The 20,979-nt window shown below is 48.9% G+C and overlaps 1 long non-coding RNA gene across 1 annotated transcript in view; it reads left to right on the plus strand.

The window, feature by feature from the left end:
* Nucleotides 1–676: 676 nt before the first annotated feature.
* LOC119179335 (uncharacterized) overlaps nucleotides 677–20,979 on the plus strand; it is a 33,936-nt gene continuing 13,633 nt past the window's right edge. The window contains exon 1 of the long non-coding RNA XR_012884623.1: nucleotides 677–1,035. This is a non-coding gene — a long non-coding RNA (uncharacterized LOC119179335). The remainder of the gene's footprint in view (nucleotides 1,036–20,979) is intronic.

A 20,979-nucleotide genomic window follows, 5' to 3' on the forward strand; every position in this document is an offset into this window, starting at 1 on the left:
CAGCATCCTCTTCGGCTTTGGGTCATGAATCAGTGCACAAGGTGAACGTGTGGAAGACTCTATAGGAAGTCTTCACTTCCGCAATAAATATAACTCGCAGCGCATTTCACATGTGACAGACAAGGCAAGCCGCGTGAAAGTGCCTCACAGGTTGGTCTGCCCTTTTACACGCGAGATATCGTTAGTTGCACGTGCCGCTCTGTGGTTCTCGGAGCGTCGCTAACCAAAATAGCAAATATTGGGTAATAAAAAAAGCTGTAAACATTTTTATTTTGTCGCGCTGCAGTAAGCAGCGTGCCTTGCTTTCAATAAAATGTCCTGTCAACATACAACAGAAAAAAAATACCCCACATCATATTTTTGTACCCCTGACTCTTTAGGAGGTACTCACACAACGTGGACTTGGCTCTTTTTGAGAAAAAAAAGAACCAAACGACAAGTATATTTTAATTGTTTACGCTAATGCATTCGAATAGTGTAGCGCAATCTCATGCCTTTTTTTAGAGTGCTGGATTGAGAAAACAGATTTGCTGACGTTCAATCTTGAATGCAGAAAGTAATAATAACATGCGAGTTCAAGTCACACTATAAAGCGACTGTTTTTTTTTTTGTTGTTAACCTTTGACAGAATCAAGATATATATAAGGCTGGCTCACTGTTACGCAAACCTCCAACGCAGATTAGACACATTGCCTATGGCGAAGGTTCTGAGCCTTCGTAATGTTCTCGCTGTGGCTGTTGGGGTTTTGGCTTTGTCGATATTGTTAGACGAAGGCACGTTTGGGGTTAGTGCAGAACCAAGGGTCTCGCTAACACTTCCTCGTAAAAATTTTTACTATAGAAGGAAACCAGCACCCACGAGACCTAAAGGTTCATCGGCTAAAAAACCTGCGAAAGCCGCTGAACCTTCACATGCTTCAAAGCCTGCTGCGTCTTCTGCATCTGCTGAATCTTCACCGCCTTCGAATACTCCTCCCGAAGTTGATGTACCGGGTGATCCCTCTCAAACGTCTGGGTCTACAGCCGCACATGTCGGTACGGTGTTTTTTTTCACTGCAGCAGTGCTTTATATTACTGAGCCTTTTTGTAGACGCGCCAGAAGTGCCAAGCCGAATTAAACCAGTAAAACGTGCGAGTAGAATGAAGCATGTAGCCGCAGTTTTGAAGTGCAGGAAGATTGTCCCTATAGCAGCAGCAGTGCTTTTTGTACAACGTTGTCAATTGCTGAATGCTATCTCCGTGTAACTAAGTGTCATATTCATTCTTTGTGTTTGTCTTTCTTTTTGTTTAGTACGGGCTTTTTTATTAGTTTTCGTTCCTCACATCGAGTAGCCAGTCCGCGGCACCGAGTAGCCGGCTGGTCCAGGGACTAGATAACTTGGCACTATTTGACCTGTTCTTTCCTTGCTATGTTTTTAGGAACAATTTAGAATAGAATGGTCGCAACTGCCTAAAAATAAGCTTATCTTGTGATCTAGGAGAGCTGTCCATAAATGTTCAAAAGTGAGCTAGCATAGACTAGAAATTTTTAAGCACCTGAAAATAACAGTGTTTTTGAACGACTGTTACCTAGATCTCGCTGAGTGCCGTTTTGATACGCTAACAGCTGATGTTTGCTTAATGCTTTTACCAATCAAGAGCGATGAAACACCTAACTGTTTCTAAGGCACCAGAAAATTGCTAACCGATGACAATATGTTGTTTCTTACAGCCAGCACACCATTGCCTCTGCGCGTAGAGCCAACCCAGACAAACACCAGTTTGCCGTGCGCACTGTAACAGATTGCCGTTACTCACGTGAAGTGACAATCATGTTTCTGTTAAGGTAACAAGTGAAGTGCCGCACGATTATGCTGACAATGTTTCCGGGTCGTACTAGTTCAAAACGCTACGAACTCTGGAGTGGTACACCACTTCTGAGTGCACCACTCGTGAGCAGCATTTGGTACACCGTATTGAAGTCTAGTTTTCTCGGCACCAAGAAGCTCACCGGCTTGTGCCCAAGCCTCTGCGAGGACGGGTGGTGACGAGGTGGTTGTAGTAAAAAGTATGCCAGAATTTTCTTCAAAGCTGCTATAGAAGTAGTGTACCAAATTCAGCTCTCTTGCGCTCGTTCGTACATGGGACAAGCAGGACGCTACTTCAATGAACGTGTAGGAGAGCATGCCACGTTCATTACGGAAAGACTATGGGTGAACATGTCCGTGCATGGTAGCTCTCACTTGAGGTGTGAGCCCTCTTTTGAAAGGAAGAAAATATAGGCAAGTGCAAAGGCGGAGTTGGGCGTGGGATGTTAGAAATGTTTTATTGTAATTAAACGAGCGAAAACTTCGTAACCGACGCTTCCGTTGCTCTGTACAACGCATGAACTCATTTTTTGCGCAGCTTTCATTGACATCAAGTGACCTTGACATGTGCTTCCTCAATTTAAATGCCAAGGAATTCTTAGCGAACTTCGGTGAATTTGAGTGTATCTATCAACCTGTCTGTCTGTCTGTCTGTCACTATATCTATCTATCTATCTATCTATCTATCTATCTATCTATCTATCTATCTATCTATCTATCTATCTATCTATCTATCTATCTATCTATCTATCTATCTATCTATCTATCTATCTATCTATGTATCCATCTATCTATCTATCTATCTATCTATCTATCTATCTATCTATCTATCTATCTATCTATCTATCTATCTATCTATCTATCTATCTATCTATCTGCGCCATTTTGCTCTTCTGGCCGTTTCAATAATGGTATGAATACCAAAAGTGGTATAGCATAACATGACTCTATGACGAGAAGTGATTAGTCACACATGAAAATCTTGACATAAGTGTTATGAATGTTATCATTTATATTTCATGGTTTCTCTGCACTTTCGGTGGGTTTGCACACATGGCATATTGCTAAACTTGTATGGTATGATATGACTGCATGACGAAGAAAAGTGACAGACCCTAACGTGGAAACCATGGCATGCATGTCATGTAAGTCATGACTACCAGCCCCGTTCATAGAGCGCTCACGATGGTTTTGCTAGCATCACATATACCAAATTTAGTTTTACAGGGCGTGAATAAATGTCGAAGTTGTGTAAGTGGTGCAAACTTGATAATAATGAGATACGCGTCATGTGAGAACATGTCCACATGCCACGCTCATGATGCGCAAACGTCCGTTTCGCCAGGCTCACATATACCAAATTTGGTATCACTTCACGTGAATGAACGACCCCGGTAAATGACACCTCCAAACATAAGCAGCTCCCTTGACTTGACATTTGTGTCACGAAGCCTAAATGGAAGGGTTAAGTGGTTCGCAGACTATGAAACTCGTGGAAGCGACCACATACCAACTTATTTAAAGATCAAGGGCCTGGAAAAATCGCAAAACTACGACACTTCGACTCGTATCGACTGGACAAAGTCCAGGTCACTGACGGAAAAGAGGTGTCAAGAAAATGAAGCGCCTCCTCTTACACCCTCGAGGATATGATCAGAGGTGCTGCTCAAGAAGTGACTTATCATATGAAGCACACTTCAAAATATTGTCAACATGAGGCGGAATTCGAACGGCTCAGAGCGATCCGTCGTCGTGTAGAACGAAGATATAGGCGCATTAAGTCCATTCACGATTTGAGGGAGGCAAGGCGCCAAGAGAAAAAAAGTCAGCGGCGAATCAATTCACTTCAGTCTTTTCGGTGGAAATCTCTGTGCGAATCGTTGGATTCACACAAGCCTTTGACACAGACATGGAGCATTGTTCGTGGCCTACGAACATCGCCACATCAACATCGCCCCTTAAAGTGTCTGTCTCTCCACCATGGCCACAACGAAATTGAAGTAGCAGAAGATTTCTGCATCAAAATTGCCGGTCAGGCGTTTGCGTGTACCACGCGTCACCTAGAAACGCCCCTGTTTCCAGAGATTCACAAATGGACACCTTTTTCTCTCTAAAAGAACTCCAAGTGGCCTTGACTGCATGCAAACCATCTTTATCGCCAGGTCCGGATGGGATTACGTACATGGCTCTGTGCAACCTCGGTGAAGCAGCTCGATGGGCCCTTCTATCCGTGTACAACGACTCGTGGAGCAGCGGATTAGTCCCTCATTCGTGTAAATCCAGCCGCCTCGTTCTTGTGCCTAAACCAGGTAAATCTCCTCTGGACTTGACCTCTTATCGCCCCATCGCTCTTACCAGCTGTTTCGGGAAAGTGATTGAAAAGATGATTTCGACTCGCCTAGAGTTGTACCTGGAGCACCACGAGGTATACCCTGATGCTATGACGGGCTTTCGGCGTGGGCAGTCCGCAATTGATAACGTTATTGACCTGGTACCGCCTGTTGAGCATCAAAAAAGACTGAAACGTTTATCTGCGGCGTTGTTCAAGGACGTGAAAGGTGCATACGATAACGTATCCCATGAAGCCATTCTGGATGCCATGGAAAACGTTGGATTAGGGGGTCGGGTTTACCAAAGGATCGACAGCTATTGGAAAGGCAGAACTTTCTTTGTACAGATGGAGGCTGGCACAACAACGAATCATTGCATCTGTCGTAGTGTGCCTCAAAGTGGTGTTCTTAGCCCCACACTTTTAAATCTTGCGCTCCTCGGTCTGGTTGACGCACTACCAGAATCTGTCCATCTATCAATATATGCAGATGACATTTGCATCTGGGCGTCAGGCGTAACACGCCTTCATTTTCGTGCCCGGCTTCAGAGAGCGGCTACACTAGCGACAAAGTACCTGGAAGAACGGCGACTAGAGCTGTCATCAGAGAAGTGCACGCCTATAGCAATCACGCATAAGGCGATGAGCCCATATGTTATCGAAATCAACGGACACACGATCAACTACGTGAAGACCCACCGATTCTTCGTAGTCATAGTTGATCGCGACCTCTTCTGGAGCCCTCACATCGCCCACATGAAAACTAAACTCACCATTATCACCCACGTGCTGAGGTTTCTTGCTGGGAAAACGTGGGGTGCATCGGTACGAGCAATGCTTCAACTCTACACTGTTCTTTTCCTCAATTATATGCGATATAGTTTACCCGTGCTTTGCGGACTCTGAAGAACAAACTTGCGCGTCCTGCAGTCGATCCAAGCCCAAGCACTGAGAAGTTGCCTTGGTCTCCGGAGATGCGCGTCTACAGCAGTGACAGTCATCATTGCACGTGATTATCCAGCCAACGCATACATCTGCATAGACACTTTGAGAATGCACATAAGGCGTTTCGCTCGGCTTCCATCTCATCACCTCGCGTCCCTTCGAACTTCTAGGCCCCACTCAGCGTTCAGCACAACAGTAGCTCAGCATTGCGCAGTGCTTCCATTGCACTTCACGCATGCAGCATGGCCACCGATACCATTATGGCGTCTACGCCCACTCAAAGCCCTTCTTACAACTCCTGGCGTCCAAAAGAAGAAAATTGTCCCATCTAGCCCTGAAACAGGCCACATTACTCTTCCTGCAAGAGAAGCAGAACAGACGTCTTCACATTTACACGGATGGCTTTGTGTCTCCAGTGAGCTAAGCAGGGGCGCTGGTTATCCCCGCGATGCACATCACAATAAAATTCACGACATCGCATCTGACGTCGTCGACAGCTGCAGAACTCGCCACCGTACGTGCAGCTCTGGAGTTTGTAGCTGAGGAACCTTCGGGAACTTGGTCTATCTTCTCTGACTCAAAGGCAGCTCTTCAATGTCCTATGTCACCCTTTCGCCAGGGACCTAACAATGGTTAATAGCTGAAATAAGGCTTCTTCATCACCAAGCAATTGGGAAACAGCACAGCTTAGTGTATCAGTGAATACCAGCTCATCGCGGTATATATGGTAATGACCGCGCAGATGAGGCTGCTAGATCTGCACATGACGGTACCTAATACACAGCCATCCCGTTCTCAAGAACCGACGCAGCTACAAGACTTTGTTAGCTTGCACGTGACCTCACACTGGTACAGTGGAACTCAAGAGACTTCACAAACGCGCGCCTGCATAACTTGGATCCCGATCTGCAGCTTCGTCTTCCCTCAAGGATATCTCGAGCTGAGGAGACTCTTCTATGCCGGCTGCGGCTTGGAGTGGCCTTCACGAACGCATACTCTTATCTCATTGGAATGGCCAGCTCTTCTACATGCGCCTAGTGCAGCTGCGAAGAAACCTTCGGGCACCTTCTGTGTGAGTGAACCCATTTCAACGCGCAAAGGCAAGAACTGACTGCAGCTCTGGATAGTCTGTATGATCTGCCTTTGTCGGAACATAGAATTCTGTGTCATTGGCTGAGCCCATCCTCAGCCCAGAAGGCTTTGAAAGCTTTGCTGCGCTTTTTGCGGACAACTGGCCTCAGAGACAGACTATAGTGTCTTATACTCTTTGATGTTGCCTCTCCTCTGTCGCAATTTTTTTCGTACTTTCTCTCTCTCTCTCTTCGCTACATTTATTTTTAAGTTCTTTTATTCCCCTAAACCCTTTCCCCAGCACAGGGTAGCCAGCTGGTATAAGAACTGGCTGACCTCCGTGTCTTTCAGCTTAAACTTTATTCCTCTTCTTCATAATCAACACATGCGTGTCACATAAAACATGACTACATGTTACGCTCACAGCACAGTCGTGGCCGTTTTCCTAGCTGCACATATACCAAATTTGATATCACGTGACGTCAGTTGGCATTGAAGGCGAATGACAAGCCTCAGCATGACAATCAATATATGTGGCATGTAAAACATGACTACATGCTACATGACAACATGACAGCATACAATGGCAGCATAGACAGCACACAGAATCTGGGACCCAGAAGTGCTTTACTCTTAAAAGAACCAGGAGATGGCACTTGCCTTCTTGTTTGATGCAAACGTTTAGGTGTGTGGTAAAAAAACGCTGCCCTGGAGAGTGTGCGTCATGCTCTGACGTAGAAAATCGGTGTGCGGGGCCGATTTAGTATTTCAGAGTGCGCGGGAATCATCATGATGGTGATAGCGGTAAAAAACTATGAGCTCGCCTGTGCGCGTGCTCGTGCGCGTACCGCGTGAAAAAGTTTTCGAGCCACGGGGACAGCTCGGCTAACCCCAGAGAGCAGAGAGCAAAGACAAGTTCGGGCCACGCCCCGGCTGCTCGTCACGAACTTGCGCACGAAGGTCCCTTTCGATTACGCGCTCCGCGTCAACCCATTCTTGCAGTGCCTATCCTGTTAGACCCATGTCCGTTCCGATCGCGTGCAATTTCTCTAAATCCATCGGTTCGTCCCGCCCGTCTGGCTCTCGGCAAGAAGGTAAAGCCGATCTATCCTGGCAGGCTCGCCAAAATTTGTGGGCAACTGTGGGCACAGCTTAGCCAGATGAGGACAGGGGACGTTCTAGGACAACGAGAGACTTTTATATACACGAAGGCGGACAAAGGGATACACACAACATAAACTCACACATATATACACAGGTTCACGGTCCTACGCGAAAGGGAGTTAATGTTCTTGTTCGTCCACTCACATTCTACTCTTCGGGCGTGAACGTTGTGCTTGACCTTGAGCTCTCTGATAGTCAGGAAGCGGTGTGCATTGTGCTTGCGGACTTCGTACCGGCACGGGGCCCGGTCTAGAAGATAACCACCAGGGTCATCCCACTACTGTGGTCAACGCCTGGGCTTGCCTGTACACCACCGAGAACAGCGTATCGCCGACTGCCGCGAACAGACCTCGGACAGCGTCTCGCTCCGAGACCAGAACAGCAGCTGGCCGTGACGAACGCCGCTTCAGACCAACGTGGGGGCGAGGTGGGGCGACGCCCAGTCCAGGACGCACCCGAGGACTTCAACGCCGAGACGAGGCCCGGACACGGAGGGTCAGAACGAGCAGCCGGGGGGTGGCCCGAACTTGTCCTTGCTCTCTGCTCTCTGGGGTTAGCCGAGCCGCGCCGTGGCTCGGGAGCTTTTTCACGTGGTACGCGCACGAGTACGCGCATAGGCGAGCTCATAGTTTTTTACCGCTATCACCATCATGATGATTCATGCACACCCTGAAATACTAAATCGGCCCCGCACACCAATTTTCTACGTCAAAGCATGACGAACACTCTCCAGGGCAGCATTTTTTTACCACAAGGTGCCTCTGCGAGTTTTTTTTTTCGAGTCGAGCGATGCGCACGTTTGCAAGTGGTCTTAGGACTGATTGGTGATTTCCTTTTCTTCTTTCCTTCAGCTATTTGGCGCTGTGGCTAACATCAGTGCATTATTCGCTTCATGTCTGCAACCTTTTCTACAATTCGTCAGCATGAATGCTCAATTGTCATATTTTGATATGTGCCCACTAAAACCCTCAGTTTTATGCCCATAGCAGTTATATGGACACTAGGGACTAGTTCTTGCCGTCGGCGTCGGTCGTCACCGTCATGCTTCGTATATGTGGAGGTATCTATATCTATTGAAAAGCAAGAAAAAATAGTTCAGCAAATATTTTCCGGCGCGGAAATAAAATAGCAACCTCTCGCTTACGAACACGTTTCAATAGCCACTCAGCCACGAAGGCGCACGTCTTTCAACGTGCGAAAGGAGAGCTGTTTGTATACATGACTTACCGCTGGCGGTGCCGATCTCGTGAGAAATGTCAGTGAGTTTTCATTGCCAGCGAGATGGGGCTAAGAGCGATATTGGCGTAGCTCAGCGTCCCACTCCTCCCAGCATGACGACGCGCACTCATGCGCTCATATCCCACTCGTACTTGCCCCACGAAAGGGGAGGGGTAGACTTCCGTGCGTGCGCGTCCTTATCACGCGGTGGGTAAAAGCGTATGCATTGGGCTTTCACCGTAACGATTGTGTTGTAGTTACCGGGTGCACAAAGGTCCCTGCCGTCGCCGCACAGACTCCGTTTGTGAAAGGGCGCGTTTTTCAGGCACAGTGAAATAACAACTTAGGTACTCGTTCACGCTCATCTGTACATCTCAGCCCGTTTCATGCGTCATTTGTGCGTTGGCGATGCGGTGCCCATTTCGACCTGCTTGCCATAATTTGCATGACAATTCAATTCGTTGCGAGCAGCAATCATTGCTACACCTTTGCGGCAAAGCTGTTACTTTATTTTGCATAGCAATACATGTTTTTAAATATTTCTGAACACATCCCACTGATATCAGAATTGAGCATAATTTAACCCTTACAAACCTAATCTCATTAAATGTAAACTTGTTTCTTTTTCTCACCCCCGTGACCGTCTAAAGTTTACTTGTTCAGTCCATAAGGTTTCTATATAACAAGTTTAATCATTCAAATATTTCGTGATCTGTCCTGTGGTAGTCACACTAGAAACAACGTTTCAACTGCTAATAAATCACTTGGGTTTCTTAAACATTCATTCTACCGTGCTTTGCCTCACGTGAAGATGCTTGCATATTGTCAGATCTAGGCTCGAGTATGCATGTTTCATATGAAACTCATATTACCTATACATTAAAAATCAACTCGAATTGCTTCCAAATTGTGCTATCAGGCTCCTTCATTCAGCCTATTCATATATTTATATGATATCAGAATCTCATCTCTCAAGACGGAAACGGGTTTGGATACTCTTGCTCCCCCCCCATTCCCCTATACTTCGCGGCCCTCTCTCTTTTTCATAAGTTTTATTTTAGTTGACTGAATCATCCACCATACATTACTGACTCGTCACATTCGCTTCAAGCAGTAATAGCACGTACCCAAACCATTGCATTCCAAGCCTCCTTGTTTGTACGAGCAGGAAAAGACTGAAACGGCCTTGCTCACGCTGCCTGTGCCACCTTTAACTCATCTATGTTTGCTCAAACTAGCAAAACACGCATGTATAGTTATTAAGGGCGAAGCTCCTTATGGCGTGGGTCTGTCGCTCCTCCGTATGTACGTAGCCAATAGTGGCACATACCCGCTCTAGAGCGGGTATGTGCCAAAAGGTTGCGAGATGGGAGATGGCGGTACTTGGAGAGTTCACTAGATGCAGGCACGGACGGGCGCATAGATGGATGGACAGACAGACTAGCAGATGAACGAAAGGATGGGTAGACGCGCGGGAGTACTTACGAATGGACGCACGAACAGACGGACAGACGGACTCACCAGCGGACGCATGGACAGGCGGATGGACGCATAGATTGATGCACGGATGGTAGCGCGGACGGACGGAAGCAAGAACGAATGGACGGACGGAAGCATGGACGGGCTGACCGTTGCTTTGCCCCACTCATCATCATTTACTCCGTGGTTATGCTGTGATTTTAAATGCGAATCATTTCTTAGCGAGCTTCGGCGACTTTGAGCGTATCTATCTATCTATCTATCTATCTATCTATCTATCTATCTATCTATCTATCTATCTATCTATCTATCTATCTATCTATCTATCTATCTATCTATCTATCTATCTATCTATCTATCTATCTATCTATCTATCTATCTATCTATCTATCTATCAGCGACTTTTAGCTCTCCTGGCCGTTTAGATTATTCTATCAATACCAAACTTAGTGGCATAATATGACTGTGTGAAGAACATATTTGACTAGTCGTAACACGTTCTGCAGCTCTTGCTGTGGTTTCGTTCACATGGTATGGTGCAAAACTCGTATGATTGCATGGCGAACACAAGCGACAGACCCTAACATGAAAATGATGACATACATGTAATGTAACAACATGACTACATGCCACGCTCTTGATGCGCTCGCGGTCGTTTCGCAAGCGTCACATATACGAAATTGGGTATTACGGTACGTGAATAGACGATGAAAGTATCATACTGGCGCAAACATGATAAACATGAGATGCGTGTCATGTACCAACATGACTGCATGCTACGCTCATGATGCGCTCGCGGCCGTTTTGCTAGCTTCACATATGCCAAATTTGGTATTACGTGACTTCAATGGCTGACGAAGGTATGTGACAGGTGCAAACAAGATTATCATTAGATGCGCGTCATGTGAGAACATGACTACATGCCAAGGTTAAGGCTACAACACAATTCGACGTGATGCGGTGCGAGTGCTCGTCGGCATCGTTTCGCCGCGTCACGCCGGCGTTGCCATGGCAGGCGCCGGTCCTGCCGTATACTCGCAGGCGCGCGCCGCGGTGCGTTTCTTGGACGCATACGCATTTCAGCGCGTCCGGCATTCCTCCATCACGCAAAGAGGGAGACGCAGTGTTGTCTGCGTAACGCATCCGCACGAAATGCAGCATGTCGCATCTCACGCCGGTCGCCGTCGGGCCGTGCCGACGGACGCTGGTCGCGCCTGGCGTCAGACTATAGAGTGCTCGCGTTTTGCCTAACCAGCGTCGCTGTGACCAGCGTGCGCGCGTGTCAATGCTACATAGTGTAACGGTAGGATGAGAACGACGAAGAAGACAAAGAGGAGGACGATGTGGTCAGATCTGTGAGCCAACTGGGCGCCATCTTGTCCACCACCGAGTTTATTCCTCGTTTTATAAAGTAAAGTTATTCTCCCGTAACATCATTGGTGGGAGGTGCGGGGTACTCACTTCACGCAAAACGGAGCTTCGTAGCGGGCGCCTAGTGGTCTCCCCCATGGCGACTGCAGTCAACAATGCCGACCCTTCCCCGACTACCGTGCCTTCTCCAACTACGTCCGTGCTTTCTCCAACTGGACCGTCAACCCTCATCTTGGAGCCCCCGAGAGATCCAGGTACCTTTTCTGGCACTGATGGCATTGACGTAGAAGCCTGGCTGAAGTCATACGAACGAGTGGGTGTACGTATGCGATGGGATCCAACGCTCATGCTGGCCAACGTGATTTTTTATCTCAGAGGTACCGCAAAGGTCTGGTACGAGACGCACGAGGAAGAACTGACTAGCTGGGAGTTATGCAAGCAAAAGCTCCGGGAGCTATTTGGCAGGCCTGTGGGAAGTCAACGCGCCGCCCAAAACGAGCTCGCACGTCGAGTTCAGACGTGCACCGAATCATACCTCACGTACATTCAGGACGTGCTCGCTTTGTGCCGCAAGGTAGACTCGCAGATGTCCGAAGCCGATAAGGTTGGCCATATTATTAAGGGCATAGCAGATGACGCCTTTCACCTTCTTGTGTTCAAGAATTCATCTACGGTCCACGACATTATTTCTGAATGCCGGCGCTTTGAAGAAGCGAAGAGCCGCCGTGTTCTCCACCAGTTTGCCCGGCTTCCAAACACGGCTGCAACATCCACATGCGAAGACCCTCGCCTGCCTTCTACGGAAAGTCCCGGTGACGTTGTCCGTATTGTCCGTCGGGAAATAGAAGCCGCAGCTCCACTCGTGTCAGCCTCCCCCAACTCCGAAAGCTATCACGCCACCGTCTCTCTCATACAGACCGTCGTGAGGCAAGAACTGGCCAACGCCGGCTTAAACGTCTGCTCCATTCATCGTCCAGACTACGCCACACCAAATCCACCCGTGACTGTTCCGCCCAACCGACGTTTTTCTGCCAGCCCACATTATCGCGACCCGGCGGTATGGCGCACCCCAGACGACCGGCCGATATGCTTCAATTGCGGTCGTATAGGCCACATTTCGCGTCACTGCCGTGCTTGGTCCAGCTCTGCTCCGTGGCCTCACCCTCCGCCCCATCGCCCACCTGTCTGGAATTCACGCTCATCACCGAAAACAGAGCCGCTAACGCCTGAGAATTCCTCGCGCCCCCGATCCAGCCGCTCCCCTTCGCCACAACGCCGTTTCTCCCGCTCGCCCCCATCCCGCCGATCGCCGTCCCCAAGCTCGTTCCGGCGTTCACCTCCGGAAAACTGACGGGAGCAGCTCTTGGAGGTGATGCTGCAATACCGACCCGATCCCAAAATCCTCTACTGACCTTGCCCGCACATCAGAACCTTATCAATGTTGACGTCGACGGTGTACCTACTACAGCCCTCATTGACACTGGCGCACACGTGTCTATCATGAACGCTGACCTTAGAGCACGGCTGAAGAAAGTCCTTACTCCTGGCCCAACTCCTGTGGTCCGAACGGCCGATGGTGGAAAAGTCGCCGTAATTGGTGTGTGCTCAGCTCGCGTCAGCGTCGCCGGACACCACACATCAGTTCTGTTTTATGTTTTAGAACACTGCCCTAATGACATAATTTTGGGCCAAGACTTTTTGTCTGAACATTCGGCCTTGATAGACTGCTCTGCCGGTATAGTGCAACTCGCTCTACCTAATGTTGTTGATCCTCCAAGTTGCCCTCCAAGTCGGCTTTGTTCTACAGAACACCTGCGTCTCCCTCAACGAACAGTAGCTTACATAGGCGTCTCCCCTGTTCCACCTGTCCCAGACGGTGTTTATATTGTGTCCCCCAATGTTGACGTCCTGCTTTCGCACAACGTTGCGTTTCCTCACACCGTCATCACTATTACGGCCAATGCATCCTGCCTACCCTTAGTGAATTTTTCACTATGTACACAAGTCCTCCCTCGTGGTATATCTCTAGCCGAGATCGTGCCGGCGGCAGAGTGCCATATTTGCACTCTAAGTTATGACAGCATCCCGAGTGCCGAAAAAACTTCGTCTACTCCTCCATCAGACCAAAGTGTGTTAACCAAGATGATCGCCCCCGACTTGCCGAAAGAACAAGCTAACGACCTGCGTTCCCTGCTTGCATCTTTTTGGGACATCTTCGACCTTGGCGACCGCCCACTCGGCCAGACGTCCGTTGTTAAGCACCGGATTGATACAGGCGATACGAGTCCCATCCATCGGAGACCCTACCGTGTTTCCCATGCAAAGCGGCGCATCATCCAACAGGAGGTCGACAAAATGCTTTCTCGGAATATCATCGAGCCTTCATGCAGTCCCTGGGCGTCCCCTGTTGTACTTGTAAAGAAGAAGGACAACAGCTGGAGATTTTGCGTTGATTATCGCCATTTAAACAAAATAACGAAGAAGGACGTCTACCCTTTACCACGCATAGACGACGCCCTGGATTGCCTTCACGGCGCAAAATATTTTTCCTCCATTGACCTCCGCTCTGGGTACTGGCAGATTGCCGTTGATGACATGGACCGTGAGAAGACGGCGTTTATCACTCCCGACGGCCTTTACGAGTTTAAAGTGATGCCATTCGGTTTATGTAATGCGCCCGCCACATTCGAACGTATGATGGACGCTCTGTTGCACGGCTTCAAGTGGTCCATCTGCCTGTGCTACCTGGACGACGTTATCGTTTTTTCGCCTTCTTTTGCGACGCACCTTGAAAGGCTATCGAAAATCTTATCTGTCTTTCGTAAGGCGGGCCTGCAACTCAATTCGGCAAAGTGCCACTTCGGCCGTCGTGAAATTTCTGTCCTCGGACACCTCGTTGATTCCGTGGGGGTTCGCCCTGATCAAGATAAAATACGCGCAGTAAGAGATTTCCCTGTACCAACCTGTACCAAAGACGTTCGCAGTTTCGTTGGCCTCTGTTCTTACTTCCGCCGCTTTGTTAAAAACTTCGCCGACGTAGCACGCCCTCTCACTCAACTTCTCAAAAAAGACGCTGGCTTCATCTGGGGCCCTGAGCAAGCAGATGCGTTTCAAAATCTAGTGTGTCTGCTTACGTCTCCGCCTATCCTCGCCCACTTTGATATTTCATCTCCAACAGAAGTTCGTACAGACGCAAGTGGCTATGGCATCGGTGCAGTCCTCGCCCAGAAACAACAAGGACGAGACCGTGTTGTTGCTTATGCCAGCCGCCTTCTTTCGCCTGCTGAAAGAAAATATTCAATAACCGAACGGGAATGTTTGGCACTTGTTTGGGCAGTCGGTAAATTTCGTCCCTATTTGTACGGCCGGCCATTCACAGTAATCACAGATCACCACGCCTTGTGCTGGCTTTCGTCCCTTAAAGACCCTTCAGGCCGTCTTGGCCGTTGGGCGCTGCGCCTTCAAGAATTTGATTACTCAGTCCTGTATAAAACCGGCCGCCTGCATCAAGATGCGGACTGCTTGTCCCGGTATCCTGTCGACCCTCCAGACGGCGACTCCTCTAAAACCACCCTTCCTATCGACGTTTTCTCTCTATCCGCGTTTCATGACATTGGAATCGAGCAACGACGAGATACTTTCTTGGACGGTATTATCCGAAGGCTCACATCGGTGAGGCCCGACCCTTCCCTTCGAATGTTTGAAATACATGATGGTGTATTGTACCGTTGCAATATGCGTCCTGACGGCCCCGAAAGACTACTCGTCGTTCCCATTCAATTGCGTCACACTGTTCTCGCCCAGCTTCATGATGCACCTACAGCGGGTCACCTCGGCGTGTCACGGACCTACGACAGAGTTCGCCGGCGCTTCTTCTGGCCTGGCATGTACCGCGACGTCTGCCGTTATATTGCAGCCTGCGACCCTTGTCAACGACGGAAAAAACCAAATGCCCCTCCGGCCGGACGTCTTCAGCCACTGCACATCCCACAAGACCCATTCTACCGTGTTGGCGTGGACCTGCTTGGCCCTTTTCCTACGTCAGCTGCGGGTAATCGGTGGATTGCAGTAGCAACCGATTATGCTACCCGATACGCGATCACACGGGCCCTTCCAACCAGCTGTGCAACTGACGTGGCCGATTTCCTTTTGGAGGACGTCATCTTACATCATGGCGCCCCTCGACAACTCCTTACCGACCGAGGCAGCTACTTCCTTTCCAAAGTGGTTGATGACCTCCTCCGCTCCTGCGCCACTAAACACAAGCTCTCGACTGCTTACCATCCACAAACAAATGGTCTAACGGAGCGCCTCAATCGCACTCTCACCGACATGCTCTCCATGTATGTCTCCGCCGATCACCGCGACTGGGACACTACGTTACCGTTTGTAACATTCGCGTACAATTCTTCCAGACACGACACCGCTGGCTTCTCTCCTTTTTTTCTGTTGTTCGGCCGTGACCCTGCGCTACCTTTCGACACCCTCCTGCCGGCCGGACTAAATGACAAGTCTCAGTACGCTCGTGATGCAATAATGAAGGCCCAAGCGGCACGCCAAGTTGCTCGACGACGCTTACTGGACTCCCAGGACAATCAGAAGAGCGTATACGACGCCCGCCATCGTGACGTCCACTTCACACCCGGAGATCTCGTTCTGTTATGGTTCCCCTCGCGCCGCGTTGGACTTTCGGAGAAGTTACTCCCACGCTATTCAGGTCCCTACCGTATCTTACGCCAAGTAACTGACGTCACATACGAAATCACCCCTACGGACCCCGCCATCCTTCACCCTCACACTGACGTAGTGCATGTTACGCGACTCAAACCGTATTACTCCAGTGCCTCCTGATTAGCACCGGGTCGGTGCTCCAGCCGCCGGGGAAATCATGTAACGGTAGGATGAGAACGACGAAGAAGACAAAGAGGAGGACGATGTGGTCAGATCTGTGAGCCAACTGGGCGCCATCTTGTCCACCACCGAGTTTATTCCTCGTTTTATAAAGTAAAGTTATTCTCCCGTAACAATAGGAGCATATTGGGCCCTTCGTGATGCGCTCGCGGCTGTTTTGCTGGCTCCAGATATGCCAAATTTGCGGTTACGTGACGTGAATGGATGATATGACTGGTGCAACCATGATAATCCTGATACGTGTGTAAGGTAAGAACATGACGACATACCACGCTAACAGCTTGCTCGCGGCCATTTCGCTAGCTCCACATATACTAAATTTGGTATTGCGTGATGTGAATAGATGACGGAGGTAAACGACACATCGAAACATGATAATCATGAACCTGAAGCCATATACAGCATCATTTATCTTCACCTTTTAACGTTGCGCGGATTTTAAAGCGACATATCAACGTTTCTGATTCGTGCTTCGCAAATCACCGGTTCTCAATATATGTGAGGTCTGCCTTTTTTTTTTCGCTAGAGCGGTGAATGGCACTGCGCAAACTTGAGCCTGTCCTCCCTATAGACTTCAGACTATGGAGTTTCACAGACACGTCGCGTTACCTGTCGACGCAGTTTTAAGGAGTGCGAAACCAGGCACTTAGGCACTGTTTGAACCGGGTGCTACCAGAGCGGACGAATTAAACAATAAACTAAATATTAGGCGCGTTTTGCAAATAAAACTCAGAAAAAAAATGGCAGATCCCACGTACAGTAGGAATCGATGAAATGCGAAGCACGATCGAGGAAGGTTGACATGTCACTTCAAGATATCCACAACGTTACGAGGTGGAGGTAAATTATGCCATACACGTCTTCTGTGTCAAGATAATCATGTTTGGATGTATTACCTTCTCCATCTATTCACGTAACGTAATGCCAAATTTAGTATACGTGAACCTAGTGAAACGGCCGCGAAAACTCTATAAACGTGGTATGTTGTCAAGTTCTTACATGACACGCGTGTAACGATTATCACGTTTGCACCAGTTCTATACCTTCGTCATCCATTGACGTCACGTAAGACCAAATTTGGGATATGTGGAGCAAGCAAAACGGCCATGAGTGCATCATGAAGAGCCCAATATACTCCAACGTAACGTTGGCGCACGTCCACGCTGGGTACAGTGACGCTATACGCTAGAACAACCTGAGAATTCAATAGTCTGACGCCAGGTGCGACTGGCGCAACCAGCGTCCGTCAGCGCGGCCCGACGCCAACAGGCGCGAAATGTGACATGCTGCAATTCACACTCTCTACGTTACCCAAACAGCACTGCGTCTGCATCTTTTCGAGGCGGAAGGACGCCGGACGCGCTGAAACGCGCATCTGTCAGAGCAACGCATCGCGATGCGCGCCTGCGAGTATAAAGTGTCAACCACTGGCACGCGAACGCTCGCGTCTACGCGTCAAAAGCGCCAAATGCGCCTCTCGGCGTCGACGTCGGAGGGGCATACGGGAGCAGGCACGAGGGATCAAGCCGGGCTTGATATTTCGCCTCGCGTACACTACGTCACCACGCGTAGAGCGGCGCCAACCAACCAGAGGCCACGCGCCAATCAACCAGAGGCCGCGATGACTCCGAATGCTGTGCCTAATGGCCGCCGCTTCGAAGGCACAGCCGAGTGCTGAAAGCAAGCATGAAAACTACTCCAAACGTTCTTGAATGACCGCTTCGTAATCTGGAACGACAACGAAACGACGAACGACTGCGAGTGCTAACAGCGTGACGCGGTTTCGTGCCGAGTTCGAGTGACGCCGACAAATCCAGCGAATGCCGGCCGGCTATGCTAGCACCGGTCCCGAGTGCGATCGTCGGCCGAGCGAAAGCAGCATGGCGGTGTTCTTGTGCTTTGACCTGTGACTTTTTGTGCTAAAAACGAGTGTAAACAGACTTCGGAGGTTCGAAGGTTTGAGCGTGAGCCCTCGCCTACCGCGGAGGCAATTCAGATCGGTGTCATCTGCATCCAGCGCAGGCCTCTACCATCTAGTTCATATGAACCAGCACATGCGAGACACATCGGCTGAAAAAACTCTACGGTAGTTTCCGTCGCAACATACACACCATATACGACGCCCGAAATATCGCGTAGTTCATACGGAGGAGTTTTTATCTGCACTGTGTTTGTTTTCAACATCGGTATTCTTCATCGCTGAAAGCGAACCTCACACTAGCCAACACATTTTCGTGATGTGAAAACGTACGTACTTATATAAGTGTATTCGCGAATTGTATGACGCAGAAACATTCGTTGGCTTTGGTGCTAATCGTTTTCGTGCGTTGCCAAGCTAATAACAAGCGTGCGCTGGTTGGTAGCAGTGAGATGTGACTTCGTGTCGGGTACCAGCGACGCTGACACATTGACCTGTCAGCGGTCTCATTTTCATTCACGTACAAGACAGAAATTCGAGCGTGCGTTGCTGTGGTGATCGAAAAAGAAAGTTGCATGATTAAGTGCTGCTGGTATTGCCTGCTATTTCAATTCTCGCTTCTTCTGCTTCTCTGCCACGCTCAGCAGCACATACGTTGTTTGGAGGCATTATAACACACACATTCTTAATTTATAGTTCATTTTGATACTCATAGCTATAGGCATACAATGGCGCTTCTCCGTCGTTTTACAGTTTACTATAACATAACGCGCGTTCTGTTTACAGCTGGACAGATAACTGAAAACCTTGTGAGAAGCATCTGATTTGAAATCGGCTGCACGATGACACAATAGCTGGAAGAGAAGAGAGAGAGAGAGTGAGAAAGGAAATGCCGGGAGGTTAACCAGATATTGGCATCTGGTTTGCTACCCAGCGCTGGGGGTGGGGAAGTAGGGGCAAGAAAGAGGGGTGAGATAGGGAGAAAAAAAAACGCACGCCCACTCATAAAAAAACGAAAACACACACAGGAAGGGCGTCCTAGCTACAACCGTTCAGTAAGGCCGGTCGATCGCAAAAAGTTTAGTAGCGCTTTCAGGGCCCTCTTCTGTGAAGTCGCATCCTGACTATACTGCGGAATTCCCTGCTCCGACAGAGGTTGATCATCTAATTTGTTGAGTTCCTTGTGAAGGCATAGTCGTTGTTTACTATACGCTAGGCACTCAAAAAGAATATGTTGAATGGTTTCCTCTTTGCCACAGTGGCCACAGGCTGCGGTGTCGGCCATCCCAATACGGAAAGCGTAGGCGTTGGTAAACGCAACGCCCAACCACAGCCTACATAACAGTGTCTGGTCTGCTCGTCGAAGCATCGACGGGACTTGAAGACTTAGGTCAAGCGAGTACAGTCGGGCATGCTTGAAGTGTAGCTAATTCCATTGCGATGTGGTTTGCAGGCGAGCAAGTCTGCGGAGCTTTCGTGCAGCATCTGTCCTAGAAAGTGGTAGTCGCAGTTTATGATCTTTTGTGTGGGCTGAGCTGGCAGCTTAATTGGCCCGTTCATTGCCGATGATTCCACAGTGACTGGGCAACCACTGAAATGTAATTTCGTGCCCTTTCTCAGTCAGGTGGTGTATAACCTCTGCTATCTCTAGTACCAGCTGCTCGTGTGGTCCATGGCGTAAGGCTGATAGTTGTGACTGCAGTGCCGCCTTCGAGTCGCAGAAAATAGTCCACTTGCGTGTAGGTTGATCAACTACAAATTGCAACGCGGCACGAAGTGCTGCCAATTCTGCTGCCGTTGATGTTGTTGCGTGAGATGTCTTGAATTTAATTGTCGTGGCCAACCTTGGTATCACTACTGCTCCTGTAGAGCTGTCCGGCTGAACCGATCCGTCAGTGTAGATATGTGTGGAGTCTTGATATTTCTCATACAAGAGAAGTAGTGTGAGCTGTTTAAGAGCCGATGACGACAAATTGGCCTTTTTCTGGATGCCAGGTATGTTAATACTAATCATTGGTTGAGCGAGGCACCATAGCGGAGTCCCAGGTCTAGCGGCAGGAGAGAACGAAGTTGGGATCGACTCACCATGTGCGGTCACTGTTTTGCAGTAAGATGTGCATAGTCGGACCACTGGTAGAGAGGTTAGGTGATGTCGAGGGGTTCGAGCAAGTTGTCGTATATGTGTCCTTAGCACTTCCGCATTAATGTGGGTCTTGATGAGGTTGTCCCTTGTGATGGCGATAGTTGCCGCTGTTGACGCACTTTGGGGCAAGCCTAAACAAATCCGGAGTGCTTGAGCCTGGACACTTTGAAGCATTCGTATGCTTGTTTTACTTGCGTTGGTTAACACAGGTAGGCTGTACCGAAGGAATCCAAGGAAAAGAATCCTGTATAGTCACAACATAGCAGTTGTGGACATTCCCCAGTTCTTTCCAGCGAAGAACTTGAACAAATGACAGATGCCTGTCAATCGCCTTTTCATGTATGATACATGTGAGCTCCATGAGAGGTCTCTGTCAATTATGACACCTAGAAACTTGTATGATTGGAGGTGACGTATTCTTTCGCTGTTTATCAGAACGCTGTAGTTATGCATTGGTTTGCGCGTAAATGCCACTAGTGCACACTTCTCAGAGGAAATTTCCAGACCTCGTTGACGGAGGTAAATAGCAACTTGAGTGGCAGCTCTCTGAATTCGCTCTTGCAGCTGTAAACGTGTTACTGCA

Source organism: Rhipicephalus microplus, chromosome 7 (assembly GCF_043290135.1).
Source record: "Rhipicephalus microplus isolate Deutch F79 chromosome 7, USDA_Rmic, whole genome shotgun sequence".
Taxonomy (NCBI): domain Eukaryota; kingdom Metazoa; phylum Arthropoda; class Arachnida; order Ixodida; family Ixodidae; genus Rhipicephalus; species Rhipicephalus microplus.